The 24,480-nt window shown below is 45.7% G+C and overlaps 1 protein-coding gene and 1 pseudogene across 1 annotated transcript in view; one reads left to right on the forward strand and one right to left on the reverse strand.

Moving 5' to 3' along the window:
• Positions 1–24,480, forward strand: part of LOC124720151 (probable cationic amino acid transporter) — a 444,710-nt gene that overhangs the window by 14,125 nt on the left and 406,105 nt on the right. The gene's annotated exons all lie outside the window — the stretch shown is intronic.
• Positions 13,365–13,482, reverse strand: LOC124720702 (annotated as a pseudogene).

Here is a 24,480-nt window from a genome sequence, read left to right on the forward strand (position 1 = left end):
TCGGTGTTGAAATTACTGTAAAATTGCTAAAATTGTTCGCACTATCAACTGTGATGCTTATTATTAGAGCACATCGATGGAGTCTTTTTCCATCCCATCCGTGCAGTGGCACGCTGTTAGTTACCACATAATGATTGACTGATATCACTTGTTTGAATTGGAGAAAGAGTTTTTGCGGATGGACAGCTCCTTCTGGGGCGGATAACACGAAACCAGTGATCGTGTACATGACTGCAATATGGTGAATCAGTCGAAAGGGAACGTAGAGCCATCAGCTATTCAGTGACTCGCTTCCGATGGTATGTAGCTACGCGTCAGCCACTCGTCACGCATGGTCCTTTAGCATTTCTAGGGAGAAAGCAGCTTGTGCTATTCTGGAACGGATTTCTGCAGCGTCGCTCGGCAATTAGCCATTAGCCGGACCGCAGGTAGAGGAAGGTTTCACGCGAGGAGCGGTGAACACAAGCGTACGTACAACGTGAGCATATCTGGGATGCCTTGGAACGTTCTGTTCTGAAGAGATCTCCACCCCACGTATTATTACGGATAGACAGTCCTGCAAGATTCACAGTGTCAGTTCCCTCCAGCACTACTTCAGACATTAGTGGAGTCTATGCCACGTCGTGTTGCGGCACTTCTGTGTGCTCGCAGGGTCTCTACACGATATTGGGCAGGTGTACCAGTTCCTTTCGTTCTTCAGTGTATTAGTGATCATGTTTGATTCCGATCGGATGCCCATCTGCCCTTTCATCCACTGTCTTACCGAGGAGTGACAAGTTCTAACGAGCACTTGAACCTTGGAATTCGTGGCACATGAGGTTGTTGATGTTGTTGTTGTTGTTGTTTTCAGTCCTGAGACTGGTTTGATGCAGCTCTCCATGCTACTCTATCCTGTGCAAGCTTCTTCATCTCCCAGTACCTACTGCAGCCTACATCCTTTTCAATCTGCTTAGTGTATTCATCTCTTGGTCTCCCTCTACGATTTTTACCCTCCACACTGCCCTCCGATGCTAAATTGGTGATCCCTCGATGCCTCAGAAAATGTCCTACCAACCGATCCCCTCTTCTAGTCAAGTTGTGCCACGAAATTCTCTTCTCCCCAATCCTATTCAATACCTCCTCATTAGTTGCGTGATCTACCCACCTAATCTTCAACATTCTTCTGTACCACCACATTTCGAAAGCTTCTATTCTCTTCTTGTCCGAACTATTTATCGTCCATGTTTCACTTCCATACATGGCTACACTCCATACAAATACTTTCAGAAACGACTTCCTGAGCCGGCCGAAGTGGCCGAGCGGTTCTAGGCGCTTCAGTCTGGAACCGCGCGACCGCTACGGTCGCAGGTTCGAATCCTGCCTCGGCCATGGTTGTCTGTGATGTCCTTAGGTTAGTTAGGTTTAAGTAGTTCTAAGTTCTAGGGGACTGATGACCTCAGATGTTAAGTTCCATAGTGCTCAGAGCCATTTTTCGACTTCCTGACACTTAAATCCATACTCGACGTTAACAAATTTCTCTTCTTCAGAAACGCTTTCCTTGCCATTCCCAGTCTACATTTTATATCCTCTCTACTTCGACCATCATCAGTTATTTTGCTCCCCAAATAGCAAAACTCCTTTACTACTTTAAGTGTCTCATTTCCTAATCTAACTCCCTCAGCATCACCCGACTTAATTCGACTACATTCCATTATCCTTGTTTTGCTTTGGTTGATGTTCATCTTATACCCGCCTTTCAAGACACTGTCCATTCTGTTCAACTGCTCTTCCAAGTTCTTTGCTGTCTCTGACAGAATTACAATGTCATCGGCGAACCTCAAAGTTTTTATTTCTTCTCCCTGGATTTTAATGTCGACTCCGAACTTTTCTTTTGTTTCCTTTATTGCTTGCACATGAGGTATAAGTGTTATATGACACCGGTCGTTATATAGTAAAAACACAGTAAATAGCTGTTGCGGATCTGATCTTGCTTTGAGTTGTGATGTAGACTATTTTACCATCTCCGCCGGTTTTATATCATCTGACTGTTCATATTATGTGCATGTTTTTTAGCTGTGGTTGCCCTACCTATAAAGTTATTTGTATGTATACATGGTTGACAGTACTTCCCTCTTAAAAGGAGTGATCATGCAGTCACACACTTTACAGTGCGACCTCACTTGAGAATGGCGTAACATACCGAAAACGTCCTGAATAAATACGTCTAATAACAGTCGAGGCAAAAAGGTTACCATTTCTCTATACAAGAGTGGTCGACGAAGTATGTTCCGTTTGGTTACATAAAACAAACGTGTACAGATACAGAAAAAATATTTATTGTACAAAAATCTACAATTGTTAAACTACTGTTGTACATAGTTTCCGAAATTTTCTAGGCACTTGTCATAGCGTGGCATAAGTTTTTGTATGCCTTCTTCGTAGAAGGTTACCGCCTGTATATTCAACCGTGTGGTAACACGTTCTTTCAGCTCGTCATCACCGTTGAAGTGTTGACCACCAAGGACAAAAAAATGGCTCTGAGCACTATGGAACTTAACATCTATGGTCATAAGTCCCCTAGAACTTAGAACTACTTAAACCTAACTAACCTAAGGACATCACAGAACAAGCTAGTCATCACCAGGCAGAGAAAATCCCTGACCCCCCCGGGAATCGAACCCGGGCGCGGGAAGCGAGAACGCTAACGCACGACCACGAGCTGCGGACACACCAAGGACAGATTTTAGGTGTAAGAAGAGATGAAAGTCGCTAGGAACGAGGTCCGGGCTGTATGGAGGATGATCAAACGCGTCCCAGTGAAATTCCCGTAAGAGCTGTTCGGTCACATTCGCCGTGTGAGGTCCGGCGTTATCGTGGAAAAAAAAAAAAAAAAAAAACCTTTTGACAGCAATCCTCGCCTCTTGTTCTGTATTGCGCGGCGCAATTTCTTAATGGTCTCGCAGTAACCGTGTGCATTGATTGTTTGGCCTCGTGGTAAGAAATCAATCAGCAAAATGCCTTTTCTGTCCCATAAAACGGTGCACATGACTTTTCGAGGTGTCAAGATTTGCTTAGGCTTAAGCTTCGTTGAGGACGAAGTGTGCCTCCATTCCACTGATTGCCGTTTTGTTTCAGGGGTGTCGTACCATACCCAAGTTTCATGCCCGATGACTATCCGACGAAGAAAACCATCGCCTACTTCACTGCAGCGTATCAAAAACTGAGGGGCACAGCCCATCCGTTGTTTTTTGTGTTTTTCAGTAAGAATTTTGCGTACCCAACTTGAGCAAAGCTTTCAAAATTTCAGTTTTTCAGTAACAATATCATGAATTAGTGGTCGTGAGATTTGCAGAACTTCCATACAAGAGCAGTAACTGTAAACTTACGGTTGTGCTTAATCTTCTCTTCAGTCGTGTGAACCTGTTGGTCAGTAACCACAGACGGGCATCCACTTCGTTCTTCATCGTGCACTTGATCATGTCCTTCAGTGAACAGTCTGACCCATCTTCTAACCATTGAATCACTCACAGCATTTTGTCTGTAAACCTCGAAGAGCTGCCGATGAAGTTCCTTTGGTTTAACTTTCTTTACATTTAGAAAATGAATCACAGATCTGATTTCACATGCGGCGGCATTTTCAATTACGGCTGACATTATAAAGAAGCACTACAAAGCGCACGTCGGCAGCAGCGATCTCAAAATGGCGTACATGTCTTCTGGAGTCAGAGTAGCTGCCGCGCATGCTCGGAACTGCGATCGTAGCGCCGCCGCTGACAGAAATAGGAACTGAACTTACTTTGTGAACGGAGGAGGAGGATATAGGTGTTTAACGTCCCGTCGACAACGAGGTCATTAGAGACGGAGCACAAGCTCGGATTAGGGAAGGATGGGGAAGGAAGTCGGCCGTGCCCTTGGAAAGGAACCATCCCGGCATTTGCCTGGAGTGATTTAGGGAAATCACGGAAAACCTAAATCAGAATGGCCGGACGCGGGATTGAACCGTCGTCCTCCTGAATGCGAGTCCACTGCGCCACCTCTCTCGGTACTTCGTGAACGACCCTCGTATTTGTATTCGTTGTTTCCAGTATGTAAGAGAGAACAATAAGCGCCATGTTTTGGTATGTAGCTCATTACTAACATGTCAAATATCTGTGTAATTTCTAAACACTTGAAATAACAAGAAATTTATAATAAATAAAGTTTAGTAACTACAGTTCATGTAAATTAAATTAAACAGTGTGGCTCAGCAGTATAAATAACCACTGGCAAACACACGTAGCTATAGAATACGGACGTTTATTTGTTGTATGAAGAATTGAGTGCCTCCCCGCCCCCCCCCCTCCCCTCCCACCCGCGCAGAAACCTGTTGCATTTAGTTTTATTAACGCGTCTGAATGCGGCAGAAATTCATTGGCATATTACGAGACCAGACTGGAACAGCGGTTGTAAAGAATTCGATCAAAATATATTTCCTCTCAGGTTGAAAATGGTGTGGCAGAGGTATAAATATTTTTGCTTAGTAAGAGTGACAGCAAACAAACTGCACAGTATCTGAGCATCCGATGTCAAATATTCATCTTTTGAAGATGATTACTTGGGGCACAACATTCAAAAGCAATGGGCAATATTGTGTGGGTCTTCATCTGGCGACCGACATTATGGGCGACGGGCGAAGTACGGCTCCAATCCAACAGTAGTGTTTCAGAGTTGCTATGAAAGCAAAGAGAATTTCGTCACAGACTTAAACCTTCTCTTCACACAAGCCATAATGTGTGTTAGGCTCAGCAATACCATAAGTATTCGATGAATTCGAAAGCATTAAGATTTTCGAACATGGCTGCACTTCAGCAACTGAAGACGTAAGAGCTTCAATGGACTGGAAATAAGAGCCAACCAGTTGCAAAATATAGGTTTAATATAGTTTGACCACGGCTTCGACAGTTTTAAAACTGTCTTCTTTAGAAGGCATTGTACCTGTTAAAAAGTATTACGTCACTGTGTGTAGAACAGATATGGTATCATTACAATAAACAAAATGACAGGAAATGTTTACAAATAATTATAGTGAAGCATACTCGCGTATAATCACATAGTCTACATCCGGTGTGGTGTCGTTGACTATGTCTAGTACATTTGCGCGTCGTCTACATGCCCACCAATCAAAACACATGTCTTAAAAGTCGTAGCACTCTACTGTAGGAGTTTGTTTTACAACTTTTTAAAATATAACACATTTGAAAATGGATCCAAGAACGTGTCGTGTGCCATCTGAAAGATTTGTATATATGTGACATTTAACTATGAAACGTGGCAGCAATGAGCAGCGTGTATGATTTAACAAGTACATATTCATTACCAGATTAACATATTAACTAAAAAGTTGGAAGGAGCGAGAGGGGAGGGGGTTAAAAAGTGTGCCATTAAAGTCAAATGGGCTATAAAGAGTCCGCACGCTCATGGAAACATAGCAAACTCTTCGTAATATGTAATAAAACGCATGTGATTATGCTCCCCTATAATTATTTTTAAACATTTCCTGTAATTCTGCATACTCTAATCTTACCATATCTGTTCTACACATAATAACTTATGAAGAAGACAGTTTTAAAACTATCGAAACCATGGTGAAGGTTTAACAAAACTGTATGTTGTAAGTCGTTGGCTGTTATTTCCAGTCTATTAAAATTCGAAAATAAATTGGTGCCAGTCGATCTGACCGAAGACACTGAGATTTGGTTTTAGATAAAATGACAAAGAGGGACGAAATAATCCACTCAGTACCTCAGTGACTTTATTGTCACCGAAGAGGGAAAAAAAGGAAGGCCGAAATATTTAATGCAGCCTTAACAACTAGTTTAGATGTCGATGATCGTAGTATAGTATCTCCTTTCAGTCGTTCTCGATCGGCGAAATGATATATATTCGTATTGAGGTAAGGAATCTCGGAATAGAAAAACCAAAATCAGTCAACAGTTTAAAGAAATTCTGACCGAATGAGATTTACAGAGGTTATGCGAAAGAACTTACTCCCTTTCCGTTTCACTGGAGCATCGAACGATACCAAGCGACTGGAAAATAAACACATGTTACTCACGTTTTCAAGAAGGGTCTTGGGACAGATGTGCGTTATTATAGTCTATATCACTCACGACGATCTGTTGTTGCATTATGGAATAGCAAAAGCCCTCCTCCGAGTATTTATACGTGTAAAACACCTTCAAACTTCTAATTACCTTACAAACAAGTTAATGTGTTAAATATTTGTTGTTAAGCGTGTAAAAGCATTGTACACTACTGGACATTAATATTGCTACACCACGAAGTTGACGTGCTACAGACGCGAAATTTAACCGACAAGAAGAAGATGCTGTGATATGTAAATGATTGGCTTTTCAGAGCATTCACACAAGGTTGGCGCCGGTGGCGACACCTACAACGTGCTGACACGACGAAAGTTTCCAACCGATTTCTCATACACAAACGGCAGTTGACCGGCGTTGCCTGGTGAAACGTTGTTGTGATGCCTCGGGTAAGGAGGAGAAATGCGTACCATCACGTTTCCGACTTTGATAAAGGTCGGATTATAGCTATCGCGATTGCGGTTTATGGTATTGCGACATTTCTGCTCGCGTTGGTCGAGATCCAATGACTGTTAGCACAATATGGAAACGGTGGGTTCAGGAAGGTAATACGGAACGCCGTGCTGTATCCCAACGGCCTCGTATCACTAGCAGTCGAGATGACAGGCATCTTATCAGCACGGCTGTAACGGATCGTGCAGCCACGTCTCGATCCCTGAGTCAACAGATGGGGACGTTTGCAAGACAACAACCATCTGCACGAAGAGTTCCACGACGTTTGCAGCAGCATGGACTATCAGCTCGGAGACCGTGGCTGTGGTTACCCTTGACGCTGCATCACAGACAGGAGCGCCTGCGATGGTGAACTCGATGACGAACCTGTTTGCACGAATGGCAAAACGTCATTTTTTCGGATGCATGGAGGTTCTGTTTACAGCATCAAGATGGTCGCTTCCTTGTTTGGTGACAACGAGGTGAACACACATAAGCATCATAGCCATACTGGGGTATCACCCGGCGTGAAGGTATGGGGTGCCATTGATTACACGTCTCTGTCACCTCTTCTTCGCATTGACGGTACTTTGAACAGTGGACGTTACATTTCAGATGTGTTACCATCCGTGGTTCTACCCTTCATTCGATCCCTGCGACACCCTACATTTCAGCAGGATAATGCACGACAGCATGTTGTAGGTCCTGTACGGGCGTTTCTGGATACAGAAAATGTTCGACTACTGCCCTGGCCAGCACATTCTCCAGATCTCTCACCAACTGAAAACGTCTGGTCAATGCTGGCCGAGCACAATACGCCAGTCACTACTCTTGATGAACTGTGTTATCGTGTTGAAGCTCCATGGGCAGCTGTACCTGTACACGCCATCCGAGCTCTGTTTGATTCAATGCCCAGGTGTATCAAGGCCATTATTGCCACCAGAGTTGGTTGTTATGGATTCTGATTTCTCAGGATCTATGCACCGACATTGCGTGAAAATGTAATCATATGTCAGTTCTAGTATTATATATTTCTCGAATGAATACCCATTTATCATCTGCATTTCTTCTTGGTGTAGCAATTTTAATGGCCAGTAGTGTACCTCCAGGATATGAAGACGGTCGTCATACAGGGAAAAACTCAATGAACAGCTCATGCGGAGTTGGACTTCGACTCAGTTTAATATAGACTATTGTACCACATCTGATTTTAAATTGTTTGAGTGTCCTTCGCGTCGTGTACAATTTCTGCTCCTGTTCAGCGTTCCTTCGATGCCAGATGTTGCACCATTCTGCAACCCACCTCTCCTCGCCGTTGTGTACGAAGTCGTACAGAACAGAGTCAGTGACATAACAGTGAATATTTTTACAACATGCGTAGCGAGTAGAGTTAGCAGTAAGGAAATTATATGCTGCTGTTACCATTTCTCCTAGTTCTTCTTAAAATTATAACCCTGCGAAATAAAAGAGTCCGCAGCTCGTGGTCGTGCGGTAGGGTTCTCGCTTCCCACGCCCGGGTTCCCGGGTTCGATTCCCGGCGGGGTCAGGGATTTTCTCTGCCTCGTGACGGCTGGGTGTTGTGTGCTGTCCTTAGGTTAGTTAGGTTTATGTAGTTCTAAGTTCTAGGGGACTGATGACCATAACTGTTATGTCCCATAGTGCTCAGAGCCATTTTTTGAAATAAAAGACTTAGTGAACGGGTCAGCGAAGAACCTGAACGGGTATCATGGTACGTCCGCCCCGAACAAATACAATGAACAATATAGAACAAAATGAGAGAAAAAAGTGGTTAGCGTCTCCACGTTGCAAAACGATTGTAGAAGAGATAACGGTTCGAGTCCCGCGAATATTTACGTTTTAATCGATATTTTTTTTCATCACTGGTCACAGTGTTTAATTTATGTGATATTTGAAAGGTAATACAGCGAAAAAAACACGTACATTTTCATGAAGTTGTAGTGAATTTAATATGATATTTGACTATTTACTAGTTTTCAAAAATGGTTCAAATGGCTCTGAGCACTATGGGACTTAACATCTGTGGTCATCAGTCGCCTAGAACTTAGAACTACTTAAACCTAACTAACGTAAGGACACAACACACATCTATGCCCGAGGCAGGATTCGAACCTGCGACCGTAGCGCCTAGATCCGCACGGCCTCACCAGCCGACATACTAGTCTTATATTAAAAAACTAGAAACCAGCCTCAATTGCGAAAAAAAGCACCTAGTGTTAACCTAAGTTTCGGCGTAGATAACTACACCTTCTTCAGAACAATAACACCCACAAGTGCCTAAGAAGACCTTTGTCAATGATTAAAAGAACACCATAGCTGTGCATTTAGGCACTTGTGGGTTTTATTGTTCTGAAGAAGGTGTAGTTATCTACGCCGAAACCTAGGTTAACACTAGGTGCTTTTTTTCGCAATCTAGGTGGGTTTCTAGTTTTTTAATATATTAACCAACGATTGCTGACGCGCTGCGATGTTGAAGGTTCTTACTAGTTTTAATTAAATTTTTAAGGACGAGGGACTGGTTTGGAAAGGTCAAGTCAAACCTCGATAAATAATGACGCGAATGACTTTATTCACCATCAGTAATACAGTAAGTGACTGTGTGCCAGACCACAACAGGAACGTAGAATTACTCGTCGGATGTGCTCTCGACATCACACGTTGCATTATGGGTGTTGTCAGGCAGACACAAAAAACACAAATGGAAACTTCACGCAAATACTTCACACACATACTTCATACAAATACACGTGGTTTTTCCATTGCACAGGGTGCATCAAAAAGAATAATCCGATTCGGCATGTCTATATTTCTGACAATAATAGCCGGCCGCGGTGGTCTCGCGGAGGGCGCGCAGTCCGGAACCGTGCGACTGCTACGGTCGCAGGTTCGAATCCTGCCTCGGGCATGGATGTGTGTGATGTCCTTAGGTTAGTTAGGTTTAAGTAGTTCTAAGTTCTAGGGGACTTATGACCACAGATGTTAAGTCTCATAGTGCTCAGAGCCATTTGAACCATTTTTTTTGACACTAATAAACATGTACAGTGAATTTTTGTTTTTGATGAACGGGAAACTTAAAAAGTTTTTTTCATACCTTTTCATAGGTGTTCAGCATGCCCCCTTGAGATGCACGGCATGCTTGGGAAATTGCCATAAGGATGGAAGAATGCAATTGTAGTACCAATACACAAGAAGGGGGACAAGAGAGATGCAAACAACTACAGAGGAATATCGCTACTAGAGGCCGGATACATCTACATCTACATCCATACTCCCCAAGCCACCTGACGGTGTGTGGCGGAGGGTACCCTGAGTACCTCTATCGGTCCTCCCTTCTATTCCAGTCTCGTATTGCTCGTGGAAAGAAGGATTGTCTGTATGCCTCTGTGTGGGCTCTAACCTCTCTGATTTTATCCTCATGGTCTCTTCGCGAGATGTGCGTAGGAGGGAGCAATATATTGCTTGACTCCTCGGTGAAGGTATGTTCTCGAAACTTCAACAAAAGCCCGTACCGAGCTACTGAGCGTCTCTCCTGCAGAGTCTTTCACTGGAGTTTATCTATCATCTTCGTAACGCTTTCGCGATTACTAAATGATCCTGTAACGAAGCGCGCTGCTCTCTGTTGGATCTTCTCTATCTCTTCTATCGACCCTATCTGGTACGGATCCCACACTGTTGAGCAGTATTCGAGCAGTGGGCGAACAAGCGTACTGTAACCTACTTCCTTTGTTTTCGGATTTCATTTACTTAGGATTCTTCCAGAGAATCTCAGTCTAGCATCTTCTTTACCGACGATCAACTTTATATGATCATTTCACTTTAAACCACTCCTAATGCATACTCCCCGATAATTTATGGAATTAACTGCTTCCAGTTGCTGACCCGCTATATTGTAGCTAAATGATAAGGGATCTATCTTTCTATGTATTCGCAGCACATTACACTTGTCTACATTGAAATTGAATTGCCATTCCCTGCACCATGCGTCAATTCGTTGCAGATCCTCCTGCATTTCAGTACAATTTTCCATTGTTACAACCTCTCTATACACCACAGCATCATCTGCAAAAAGCCTCAGTGAACTTCCGATGTCATCCACAAGGTCATTTATGTATATTGTGAATAGCAACGGTCCTATGACACTCCCCTGCGGCACACCTGAAATCACTCTCCATTGAGAATGACATGCTGCGTTCTGTTATCTAGGAACTCTTCAATCCAATCACACAATTGGTCTGATAGTCCATATGCTCTTACTTTGTTCATTAAACGACTGTGGGGAACTGTATCGAACGCCTTGCGGAAGTCAAGAAACACGGCATCTACCTGTGAACCCGTGTCTATGGCCCTCTGAGTCTCGTGGACGAATAGCGCGAGCTGGGTTTCACACGACCGTCTGTTTCGAAACCCATGCTGATTCCTACAGAGTAGATTTCTAGTCTCCAGAAAAGTCATTATTCTCGAACATAATACGTGTTCTAAAATTCTACAACTGATCGACGTTAGAGATATAGGTCTATAGTTCTGCACAAGGTGCTCTTAAAACTATTGCTCAAGAGAGTAGAAGAACAGGTAGAAAGTACAGTTGGCGACTACCGAGCGGGATTCAGGAAGGGAAGAGGTTGTGTAGAACAGATACTTATCCTGAAGCAACTGATAGAACATAGGGCCTTAAAAAACAAAAAGACAGTAATAACCTTCGTGGACTTCACAAAGCCATATGACTCCATCGACAGACAGACTCTTGCTAGGATCCTGAAGAACAGAGGACTTGATGGAACTACACAAGAACTCATAAAAGAAATTCTGACAGACACAAAAGCAAGGGTGAGAATCAGAGGAGCACTGTCAGAAGAATTTGAGATTAAGACTGGTGTTAAACAGGGAGATGGATCGTCACCATTGTTGTTCAGTATGGTACTGGGCGAAGTGATCAGGCAGTGGAGAGCAATAAACGAGGAAATGGGAATACCAAAGACCCATGTGGGGGACAAAAAGGACAACAGGGCCCAAGTGGACTGCCTAGCCTTTGCAGATGACATAGCAATAGTGAGACGGAAGAAGACACAAAGACACAACTCGACAACTTAATGAAGGTAACCAGAAAGGTGGGACTGAGGATCGCCTATAACAAGTCAAAGACATTAAACACCCCTGCAGGCTGGGAAACACCGGAAGGCACTGTGGAAATGGTGGACAAATTTAAATACCTGGAAGAATTTATAACAGGAAGGAACAGGAGCAAGGAGGGAATAACAGAGAGGATAAAGAAGATGAGGTCAGCCTTCTGCATGACGAGAGAGGTATAAAATAAAAAGAATATATCCACAGAGGCAAAGATAAACCACTACAAGGCAACGGTGAGGAATGCAGTATTATATGCTGCTGAGACGATGACACTAGGAAGAAATGGGGCAGAGCAACTAGAGAAAGAAGAGAGAAAAATACTGAGAAAAATACTAGGTCCCAAAAGAGGTGGATAGAGGTGGATGCGAAGACTTAGGGAAGAATTGTATCGGAACATGAGAACAATATCCGGGGAAATCAGACTCAAAAGGGCAAGGTTTGCTGGGCATGTAGTTAGGATGAGTACGGAGAGAATTACGAAGAGAGTGTGGGAAACAACAGGGAGGACAAGGGGAAAGAGAGGAACCAAGTGGGTAGTTGAACTTCGGAAGGGCTGGTTGGAATTGGGGATCAAGGTCGAAGGAAAGGAAAATTGGAGGCAAAAATATACACCGACAAATATGCCGGAGATCAATGACAGAGAATAATACAGGAAAAGATTAGAATGTCACCAGTGGAGCCGCCAGGAGAAACGGAAACTGAAGATCTCGGAAGAAGAGCAGGAGAGGAGAAGAGAGAGAATGAAGAGGTTCTGGGAGAAGAAGAGGAAAATTGCAGTCCACGAAGGGGCTACCCGTGGTCCTACAGAGGCCGTAACGCAAGAAGAAGAGGAAGAAGATGTCAATGTGGTATACAAATTGTTCCCACACTACAGCGAGAATGTCTTGAGTTACATATTCCACAACTGTTGCTATGCAATGTCTCAGTTCGTTCGTTGTTGTTCGTAACGGAGGCACATAAACAAGAAATAATCACATGCAGTCAGATCCGGTGACCCCGGAGGCCAGTAATGTAAGGCTGAATCATTTGGTGCACTGCGAACGATCCGTCGTTCAGTAATCCTCTGATTTAAAAATTGTCGCACTTCCAGATGCCAATGAGGCGCTGCTCCAACCTGTTGGTAAATGAGGTCGTTCGAATCAGTCTCCAGCTGTAGGAAAAGAAAGTTCCCAAGCGTATCGAGATATTTGCTTCCCGTAACAGTGTTGTCGGCAAAGAAAAATGGACCATACACCTTTTCCCGTGAAACTGCACAAAACACATTAAATTTTGGATAGTCCCTCTCATGTTGTACAACCTCATGTGGTTGTTCCGTACCCCATGGCCTCACATTTCGACGGATGTCCTTTCTATTTAAATGGAGTGTTGCCTCGTCACTAAGCACGGAAGAATACTGCCATCGTTCATCTTGCCAAGAACGAAATTACAGAACTCCATACGTTGCTGTTTGTCCCCTTCATGAAAAGCTTGCTCTCCGTCTTCAGGCCACAAGTGGCCCGGTGGGACCATCCGACCGCCGTGTCATCCTGAACTGAGGATGTGGATACAGGGGCTGTGTGGTCAGCACACCGCTCTCCTGGTCGTTATGATGGTCTTCTTTGACTGGAGCCGCTACTGTTCGGTCGAGTAGCTCCTCAGTTGGCATCACGAGGCTGAGTGCACCCCGAAAAATGGCAACAGCGCATGGCGGCCCAGATGGTCACCCATCCAAGTGCCGTCCACGCCCGATAGCGCTTATCTTCGGTGATCCGACGGAAACCGGTGTACCCACTGCGGCAAGGCCGTTGCCTTCATGAAGAGCTTGCAGCAGCTGAACTCTGTACAGTTTCACATGTAAACATCGACGCAACACACGCCAGATGGACATCGTGGACATGTTGAGGTTGGTTGGTTGTTTCGGGGAAGGAGACCAGACAGCGAGGTCATCGGTCTCATCGGATTAGGGAAGGATGGGGAAAGAAGTCGGCCGCGCCCTTTGAAAGGAACCATCCCGGCATTTGCGTGGAGTGATTTAGGGAAATCACGGAAAACCTAAATCAGGATGGCCGGACGCGGGATTGAACCGTCGTCCTCCCGAATGCGAGTTCAGTGTCTAACCACTGCGCCACCTCGCTCGGTGGCATGTTGAGCTGTCGAGCTGCACGGCAAACGGATTTCTGCGGACTCCTTGTGAAACTGTGGCGGATGCGTTCGACGTGTGTGCCAGACACTCGGCCACGGCCCGGCGATTTGCCTTTGCACAAACAACCTGTTTCTCGCAATTGTTCCATACCATCATCTGATGCTCTGATTGAAGCAGGATCCACACCATACCTAGTACGACAGTCACGCTGAACAGTTATTACTGACGCGCACTGCGCAAAACGTAGAACATAAAACGCTTTCTGTTGTCCCTACACCATTTTTACGAAAAGTGAATTGGCCCCCACTGCTGCTACCTAGCGGAAACCATGTAAAACTCGAGAGTTTGTTCTTTCCAACAGTATGTTGTTCACATACATATCTCAAATAACATAACAGTTATGTTTTTTTTAAAGTTGAATGATTCTTTTTGATACACCCTGTGTTACCTCTCAAATGTCATATAAATTAAATAGTATGACCAGTGACCGAAAAATAGATTAATACTCAAGTTTGAGTGCGAGTCTAACCATTGCCTAATACACGTTCGTCTTGAAAAGTTCGAACAGTAGTTACTTGACCGCCATCAACTCTAACGTCTCGGAGCTACGTACAGATACTGGGTGATCAAAAACTCAGTATAAATTTGAAAACTTAATAAACCATGGTATAATGTAGATAGAGAGGTAAAAATTGACACACATGCTTGGATTGACATGGGGCTTTATTAGAACAAAAAAAAGTTCACAAAATATTCGACAGATGGCGCTGGACAGCAAAACGTCATTGACTGCGCATGAAAATCGTGTATAAAAGGAGCTGTAATAAGAGAGAGAATCCCCCTCCAAAACCCAGGCAATCATCGTAGGCCGCACCACTCGCTCCTTTCGCCTCCATTACCTCACCCTTTATGGTCGTCCCATCCAGCTCACCCCCACCCTGAAATACCTTGGCCTCACCCTCGACCGACACCTTACCTGGACCCCTCACCTCCTGACCGTCCAGCAGAAAGCCCATTCCCGCCTCTGCCTTCTGAAACTCCTGTCTGGCCGGACATGGGGATTGCATCCTTCCACCATCCTCCACACCTACAAATCCCTCATCTGTCCTTTCTTCTGTTATGCCAGCGTTACCTGGATCTCTGCCCCCACCCACTTTTACACGGCCCTCCAAATCCTTCAACGCCATGTGCTCTGCATTGGCTTCTGTATCTGCCTTCCTTCCCCAGCACAGCTCCTGTGTGAACTGATCCCCTTCCCCCACCTCCTCCTGTTCCTCCAACATCTCCGCATCCTTTACATTATCCGCAGGCTCGATCCCCCCCACCCTCTGGTTTCCTCCTTCCTCTCCACCCCCCGCCCGTTGTACCTCTTTTGCTGTATCCCTCCCTCTCTCCACCTCCGTACCCTCCATCTCCTTCATCAGGGCAATTTCCAGCGCCTCCCCCTCCCGGATGACGAACTTCGCTGTGACATCTACCCTTCCTTCCAACTATAACCCGGCCTTGTTCCCCCCCCCCCCTCCCCAGGACCCCCTTTTTCCTCTCCCCTCCATCTCCCAGAGCGGATTCCTCCTCCCCTCCCTGAGACCCTGCACCCCATCCTTGCCTCTTTCCTTCCCACATCCCTCCCTACCTGTCCCTCTTCAGCGCAACCCCCACTCATCTCCCCCCTCTCTTCCCCTCCCTCCCTTCTTCCGGTCTCCCTCATCTCCTTGCGCCTGGCAGATCCTCTGTATTGATCATCGTCAGTGTGCCACATCAGTGTTGTGTTTAGTGCTGTTTCTCCTGTGCGTCAAGAGATGTGATTTTAATTGTGTACTGCCTTGAGGTTCGCCATCAGTGTTTGTTATGTGCTACGCCATCTGTTGATACCTTTTATGCTCCAGTCATACTGTGCCTTGTGTGCTTTTAATTGTCACAGTGTGTGGTTTTTTGTGTGTGCTACTTCTAAAAAAAATTTTATCTCCATTTTACAGTCACCCCGTTTTTTATCTATTGCCTTCCATGATGTCCCCCCCTTTTTTATATCTATGTTCACCATATTCTCTCCTTCGTTATTTTTAAATTTCTATTGTTTGTTCTATGTCTTTCGGCTGAAGAACAGCGCATATGCTGCTGTCAGCTCGCCCCGATGGGGAATTGAAATACAATAAAGAAAGAAAAAAAAAGAGAGAGAATCAGATGCGCCAGCAGTCGCAGCATGTTGACGTTACCTGAAAAGGCGCTTTTAGTGAAGCTGTATTATCAGAATGGGGAATGTGCTAGTTCAGCGTTACGATCCTATCGCCATAGGAAGGGGATTCGAACGGGTAAAGGTCCGTTGATAAATGCAGCTGTGGCGAGAATGATTTCGAAATTCGAAGCCACGGGTTGTTTAGACGATAGACCCCGTAGTGGCCGACCGAGCACAAGGCGTAATGCTGCTGAGACAGTTCAGGAAGAAATGGAGACTGTAGCGGATTCGTCTATGCATGGGGAAGTCAGCGCTCGTGCAGTCGCACGTCGCACCGGCATTCCGTACACTACTGTTTCGTTGGCACTTAGGCGTACCCTCCGATGCTATCCGTACAAAATCCATCGGCATCGTGAACTGTTACGTGGAGATTTAGTGAAGCGGAGGGCATTTGCGGTGTGGGCGTTTCAAAGGATGGCGGGAGATGACGGTTGGTTGAGTAACGTGTTGTGGACCGACGAAGCTCATTTCACGCTCCGAGGGTCTGTCAACGTCAACAACTTCAGAGATTTGACTACCGAAAATCCTAAAACTGTCGTGCACGACGAGAAAGTTACGGTATGGGTTGGATTTACCACATCTACCGTTATCGGGTCTTTTTTCCTCGAGGAAATGCGTGATTCTGGTTTTGTAACTGCTACCGTGACGGGTGAGAGGTAAACCGGCCGATATGTTACAGAATCGCATCACCCCCAGCCTGGCTGATAAACACCTGCTGGAACGTACGATGTTTATGCTGGATGGTGCTCCACCCCATATTGCTAGACGCGTGAAAGATCTCTTGCGCGCGTCGTTTGGTGACGATCGTGTGCTCAGCCGCCACTTTCGTCACGCTTGGCCTCCCAGGTCCCCAGACCTCAGTCCGTGCGATTATTGGCTTTGGGGTTACCTGAAGTCGCAAGTGTATCGTGATCGACCATCTCGAGGGCTGCTGAAAGACAACATCCGACGCCAATGCCTCACCATAACTCCGGACATGCTTTACAGTGCTGTTCACAACATTATTCCTCGACTACAGCTATTGTTGAGGAATGATGGTGCACATATTGAGCATTTTCTGTAAAGATCATCATCTTTGCTTTGTCTTACTTTGTTATACTATTCATTGCTATTCTGATCAGATGAAGAGCCATCTGTCGACATTTTTTGAACTTTTGTATTTTTTTGATTCTAATAAAACCCCATGTCATTCCGAGCACCTCTCTATCTACATTATTCCGTGATTTATTCAGTTTTCAAATTTATACTGACTTTTTGATCACCCGGTACGTAACACACATAAACAGGCGCGTAAAACTTCTCTTGCGATTTTCTCGGAACTGCCACAGTAGTGGACCTTACCACTAGCACACTATGTTGTTTTTACAGCCTATTAAAGGTGTACAAAGTATGAAGTGTATCTGTGATCTAAATGTCATTCCCTCCCCCAGTTAGTAATACAACTTGTGCTCCCAGTAACGTCACAAAACGGCAACGAAACACAGACTAAAGACTATGAATACACTGCAGGAAAGAGCACAACGGCTAGAGCGTGTCAGCAATGTTTCATGTCGCCACGAAGCGTACAAGCGTCGTAGTTGCGCACGGTGGTTGTGGTGGTGTGAAATCTCCGTTAGGGATGTAATTGCCGGCCGAGATTCAACTCCACGCAGAGCTAATTGAAGAGATGTAGCAGGCGGTGCGCCGGTGATTCGTCCGACTGGCGAGCCGGCTTCGTAGCACCGGCCAGTGGAGATAAATTCGGCTCCTAAATATTTCATGCGGAATTAAAATTTATCGCTCCGCACTCTACGCGCTCCGCCTACAGCCAGGGCGGGAGAGCTCTGGAAACACGGCGGTGCGGTGCTTCAGCCCGCTACGAGATTAATTGCTGAATGGATCTGCTGCCTCGTGGGTGTTCTCACTGCACGAGCGCACACACACACTCTCTCATACATACACCCACACACACGCAAAAACACACACACACACAATACACTGTTCTGTAAAATGGAAGAACAAAAGAAACTTGCTCATAATGTGTCATTGTTGAGCTACATACACTACTGGCCATTAAAATTGCTGCACCAAGAAGAAATGCAGATGATAAACGGGTATTCATTGGACAAATATATTATACTAGAACTGACACTTGATTACATTTTCACGCGATTTCAGTGCATAGATCCTGAGAAATAAGTACCCAGAACAACCACCTCCGGCCTTAATAATGGCCTCGATACGCCTGGGCATTGAGTCAAACAGAGCTTGGATGGCGTCTATAGATACAGCTGCCCATGCAGTTTGAACACGATACCACAGGTCATCAAGAGTATTGACTGGCTTATTGTGACGAGCCAGTTGCTCGGCCACCATTGGCCAGACGTTTTCAGTTGGTGAGAGATCTGGAGAATGTGCTGGCCAGGGCAGCAATCAAACATTTTTTGTATCCAGTAAGGCCCGTACATGACCTGGAACATGCGGTCTGCATTACCCTGCTGAAATGTAGGGTTTAGCAAGGACCGAATGAAGGATAGAGCCACGGATCGTAACACATCTGAAATGTAACGTGGACTGTTCAAAGTGCCGTCAGTGCGAACAAGATGTGACCGAGACATGTAACCAATGACTCCCCATACCGTCACGCTGGGTGATACGCCAGTATGGAGATGACGAATACACGCTTCCATTGTGCGTTCTCCGCGATGTCGCCAAACACGGATGCGACCATAGTGATGCCGTAAACAGAACCTGGATTCATCCGAAAAAATGATGTTTTGAGATTCGTGCACCCAGGATCGTCGTCGAGTATACCATCGCAGGCGCTCCTACCTGTCATGCAGCGTCAAGGGTAACCGCAGCCACGGTCTCCGAGCTGATAGTCCGTGCTGCTGCAAACGTCGTCGATCTATTCGTGCAGATGCTTGTTGTGTTGCAAACGTCCCCATCTGTTGACTCAGGGATCGAGACGTGGCTGCACGATCCGTTACAGCCGTGCGGATAAGATGTCTGTCATCTCGACTGCTAGTGATACGAGGCCGTTGGGATCCAGCACGGCGTTCAGTATTACCCTCCTAAACCCACCGATTCCATATTCTGTTAATAGTCATCGGAACTCGACCGACGCGAGCAGCAATGTCGCGATACGATTAACGGCAATCGCGATAGGCTACAGTCTGACCTTTATCAAAGTCGGAAACGTGATGGAACGCATTTCTCCTTCTTACACGAGGCATCACAACAACGTTTCACCAGGCAACACCGGTGAACTGCTGTTTATCAGAAATCGGTTGGAAACTTTCCTCATGTCAGCACGTTGAAGGTGTCGCCACCGGCGCCAACCTTGTGTGAATGCTCTGAAAAGCTATTCATTTGCATATCACAGCATCTTCTTCCTGTCAGTTAAATTTCGCGTCTGTAACACGTCATCTTAGTGGTGTAGTAATTTTAATGACCAGTAGTGTATGAGTAGCTCAACTAAACTCGTACCATACATAGAAATAACTGCTACAGTATAGCACAGAAGGACCGCCGGGTTAGCCGTTCGGTCTAACGCACGGCTTTCGGGGTGGGAAGAAGCTCCTGGTCCCCTGCAAGAATCCGCTTGGCGGATTTGTGTTGAGGTCCGGCGAGCCGGCCAGTCTGTGGATGGCTTTTAGGCGGTTTTCCATCTACCTCGGCGAATGCTGGTTCCCCTTATTCCGCCTCAGCTACACTATGTCGGCGATTGCTGCGCAAACAAGTTCTCCACGTATGCGTACGCCACCATTACTCTACCGCGCAAACATAGGGGGTACACTCGTCTGGTGTGAGACGATCTACCGGGGGCGGAACTGCACCATAATCCTGAAACAGGTCGTCGAGCAGATGCGCAAAACTTTAGACCTATATCTCTGACGTCGATCTGTTGTAGAATTTTAGAACACGTTTTTTGCTCGATTATCATGTCGTTTTTGGAAACCGAGAATCTACTCTGCAGGAATCAACATGGATTCCGGAAACAGCGATCGTGTGAGACCCAACTAGCTTTATTTGTTCATGAGACCCAGAAAATATTAGATACAGGCTCCCAGGTAGATGCTATTTTCCTTGACTTCCGGAAGGCGTTCGATACAGTTCCGCACTGTCGCCTGATAAACAAAGTAAGAACCTACGGAATATCAGGCCAGCTGTGTGGCTGGGTTGAAGAGTTTTTAGCAAACAGAACACAGCATGTTGTTCTCAATGGAGAGACGTCTACAGACGTTAAAGTAACCTCTGGCGTGCCACAGGAGAGTGTTATGGGACCATTCCTTTTAACAATATATATAAATGACCTAGTAGATAGTGTCGGAAGTTCCATGCGGCTTTTCGCGGATGATGCTGTACTATACAGAGAAGTTGCAGCATTAGAAAATTGTAGCGAAATGCAGGAAGATCTGCAGCGGATAGGCACTTGGTGCAGGGAGTGGCAACTGACCCTTAACATAGACAAATGTAATGTATTGCGAATACCTAGAAAGAAGGATCCTTTATTGTACGATTATATGATAGCGGAACAAACACTGGTAGCAGTTACTTCTGAAAAATATCTGGGAGTATGCGTACGGAACGATTTGAAGTGGAATGACCATATAAAATTAATTGTTGGTATGGTGGGTACCAGGATGAGATTCATTGGGAGAGTCCTTAGAAAATGTAGTCCATCAACAAAGGAGGTGGCTTACAAAACACTCGTTCGACCTATACTTGAGTATTGCTCATCAGTGTGGGATCCGTACCAGATCAGGTTGACAGAGGAGATAGAGAAGATCCAAAGAAGAGCGGCGCGTTTCGTCACAGGGTTATTTGGTAACCGTGATAGCGTTACGGAGATGTTTAGCAAACTCAAGTGGCAGACTCTGCAAGAGAGGCGCTCTGCATCGCGGTGTAGCTTGCTCGCCAGGTTTCGAGAGGGTGCATTTCTGGATGAGGTATCGAATATATTGCTTCCCCCTACTTATACCTCCCGAGGAGATCACGAATGTAAAATTAGAGAGATTCATGCGCGCTCGGAGGCTTTCAGACAGTCGTTCTTCCCGCGAACCGTACGCAACTGAAACAGGAAAGGGAGGTAATGACAGTGGCACGTAAAGTGCCCTCCGCCACACACCGTTGGGTGGCTTGCGGAGTATAAATGTAGATGTAGATAGATGTAGAAAGTTCGGTGAGGGGTTGCAGTGGGGTGAAGTGGACTGCGGTAGTCGTCGTGGGGTTGTGGACCACTGCGGCTGCAGCGGGGAGGGAGCCTCTCCATCGTTTCTAGGTCCCCAGTTAACATATCATATGAGCCGTGCACGGTTGGTGTTCATGTCATTTATTCATTGTGATCTGCTATTACGGTATTGCCGCCTCGTTTTCTTTTTCCATTTACTGGCGTCACTTACGAGGTGCATTCAAGTTCTAAGGCCTCCGATTTTTTTTCTCCGGACTGGAAAGAGATAGAAACATGCGCATTGTTTTAAAATGAGGCTGCCTTCATTGTCAATATGTCCCGGAGATGGCGGCACCGTACAGCAGATGGAATTTTACCGCCAGCGGCGAGAATGAGGACTGTTTTAAATACTTAAAATGGCAACGTTTTCCTTACTTGAACAGCGAGCAATCATTCGTTTTCTGAATTTGCGTGGTGTGAAACCAATTGAAATTCATCGACAGTTGAAGGAGACATGTGGTGAGGGAGTTGTGGATGTGTCGAAAGTGCGTTCATGGGTGTGACAGTTTAATGAAGGCAGAACATCGTGTGACAACAAACCGAAACGACCTCGGGCTCGCACAAGCCAGTCCGACGACATGATCGAGAAAGTGGAGAGAATTGTTTTGGGGGATCGCCGAATGATTGTTGAACAGATTGCCTCCAGAGTTGGCATTTCTGTGGGTTCTGTGCACACAATCCTGCATGACGACCTAAAAATGCGAAAAGTGTCATCCAGGTGGGTGCCACGAATGCTGACGGACGACCACACGGCTGCCCGTGTGGCACGTTGCCGAGCAATGTCGACGCGCAACGACAGCACGAATGGGACTTTCTTTTCGTCGGTTGTGGCAATGGATGAGACGTGGATGCCATTTTTGAATCCAGAAACAAAGTGCCAGTCAGCTCAATGGAAACACACAGATTCACCGCCACCAAAAAAATTTTGGGTAACCACCAGTGCTGAAAAAATGATGGTGTCCGTGTTCTGGGACAGCGAGGGCGTAATCCTTACCCATTGAGTTCCAAAGGGCACTAAGGTAACAGGTGCATCCTACGAAAATGTTTTGAAGAACAAATTTCTTCCTGCACTGCAACAAAAACGACCGGGAAGGGCTGCGCGTGTGCTGTTTCACCGAGACGACGCATCCGCACATCGAGCTAACGTTACGCAACAGTTTCTTCTTGATAACAATTTTGAAGTGATTCCTCGTGCTCCCTACTCACCTGACCTGGCTCCTAGTGACTTTCGGCTTTTTCCAACAATAAAAGGCACTCTCCGTGGCCGCATATTCACCAGCCGTGCTGCTATTGCCTCAGCGATTTTCCAGTGGTCAAAACAGACTCGTAAAGAAGCCTTCGTCGCTGTCATGGAATCATGACGTCAGCGTTGTGAAAAATGTGAACGTCTGCAGGGCGATTACGTCGAGAAGTAACGCCAGTTTCATCGACTTCGGGTGAGTAGTTAATTAGAAAAAAAATCGGAGGCCTTAGAACTTGAATGCACCTCGTACTTCCTGCCTTACTTGCCCTTGAGCAGCAGCAGCAGCGCGTATCGGTAAGTGCACTGTCGTACCTTCACCGGAGCCACCGATAGTGTTTCCGGGTCGTCGTGTGTCTGGCAGTCAGTTGGAGACGGACCAGCAGTGAAGTCGGGGACGGAGCGCCGGTGAGGCGCCGACAGCCAGTGCTCGCTGACCGCTGGCGACGCACGTGAACTGTCCGACAGTGGGAGATTGGAGCGGAACCTCCGTTAGTTGGTCGTCTCATCAGCCGACGTGTATTTGGTCCTTTCACCGTTTCCGGGCCTGGCAGTGGGTCGTTTGGCACGGAGCAGGGAGGAATTCTCGGCGGCGCCTAAGCCGTCGGCACACGGACCGTGCTGTCGAACGTGAACGTTGAGCGTGCCAAGTTCAGTGTGCTGCTGAACGCTCAGACACGATGCGACTTGTGCACACGGTACGTGTGCCCCAACGTGGTATACGCGATTAGCAACGCACTCCAGCGGCAATTGTGGGATGTTTCTAGTTCGTAAATCACACTGTTTACTCAACAGGCTGAGTACAATTCCCACGTTAGCTCTATTAAAGCGCACATTTCCTACATTGCTCATATCCTAGTCACTTTATTGTCTACGTAATACACACAAATAAAAACTTCAATATCGATGTGCATGTCTTAAGACGAAAAGGAAAGTACCATGTTCAATCAATAAAGACACAGGCGTATGGAAGTTCCATTACAAACAGTGGGACACAAATTTGCAAGATTGCTCCACATAGGATAAACATTACTTTATCTTCCCCCACATTTTAGTAAAGCCCTAAAGTCAATCTTACTTGATCACTCTTCCTACCCAGTAGCAGAAACTTTACAACATGTAAATCACGACACTCAAAAGAAAAAGGAACAAAATATCTTTATACAAGTAGAACAAGCTGTCTTGTAGATTAAGCCAATCGAACAAACTCACTCCTCAAGAAAAGGTGAACTTATATTTATATAACATCAAATATTGTAGTATCTACTTACATTAAACTAACAATAAAGCATCAGAACCTATTATATACGCAAATATTACGAAAAAATATATAGATCTAGCGAGATGAAAACATCATCAGGTCATGAATCTGCTCTTTTTTTATTCGTTAAATCTTTTTGTTCGCTTTTGTTCGTTGCATCTGCTCGCGGCGGACGTCGTGAGACATCCGTTTAAGTTCGTTGTTGATCGATTAACTCGTTTTTGGGCCGGCCGGTGTGGCCGTGCGGTTCTAAGCGCGTCAGTTTGGAACCGCGTGACCGCTACGGTCGCAGGTTCGAATCCTGCCTCGAGCATGGATGTGTGTGATGTCCTTAGGTTAGTTAGGTTTAAGTAGTCCTAAGTTCTAGGGGACTGATGACCTCAGTAGTTAAGTCCCATAGTGCTCAGAGCCATTTGAACTCGTTTTTTTTCTTTTTTTTCGTTACAGAGGGTAGCTAACCCTCTGACCGAACACGCTCTCTTTTTTTTTTTTTTTTTTTAATCTCATTTTGTTTGCTTTTGTTCGTTGCCTCTGCTCGGGGCGGACGTCGTAAGACATCCGTTGTGGATCGTTGAACTCAGTTTTTTTATTACAGAGGCCTGCTAACCCTTTGACCGAACATGCTGAGCTACCGTGCCGGCTGGTCTTGAATCATCAACGCTACTGACTACGCTACAATGCAACAATTCCTGCAGTCCGCCATTATAAGATCTTAGCTC

The sequence above is a fragment of the Schistocerca piceifrons genome, chromosome 11 (assembly GCF_021461385.2).
Source record: "Schistocerca piceifrons isolate TAMUIC-IGC-003096 chromosome 11, iqSchPice1.1, whole genome shotgun sequence".
In the NCBI taxonomy this organism is placed as follows: domain Eukaryota; kingdom Metazoa; phylum Arthropoda; class Insecta; order Orthoptera; family Acrididae; genus Schistocerca; species Schistocerca piceifrons.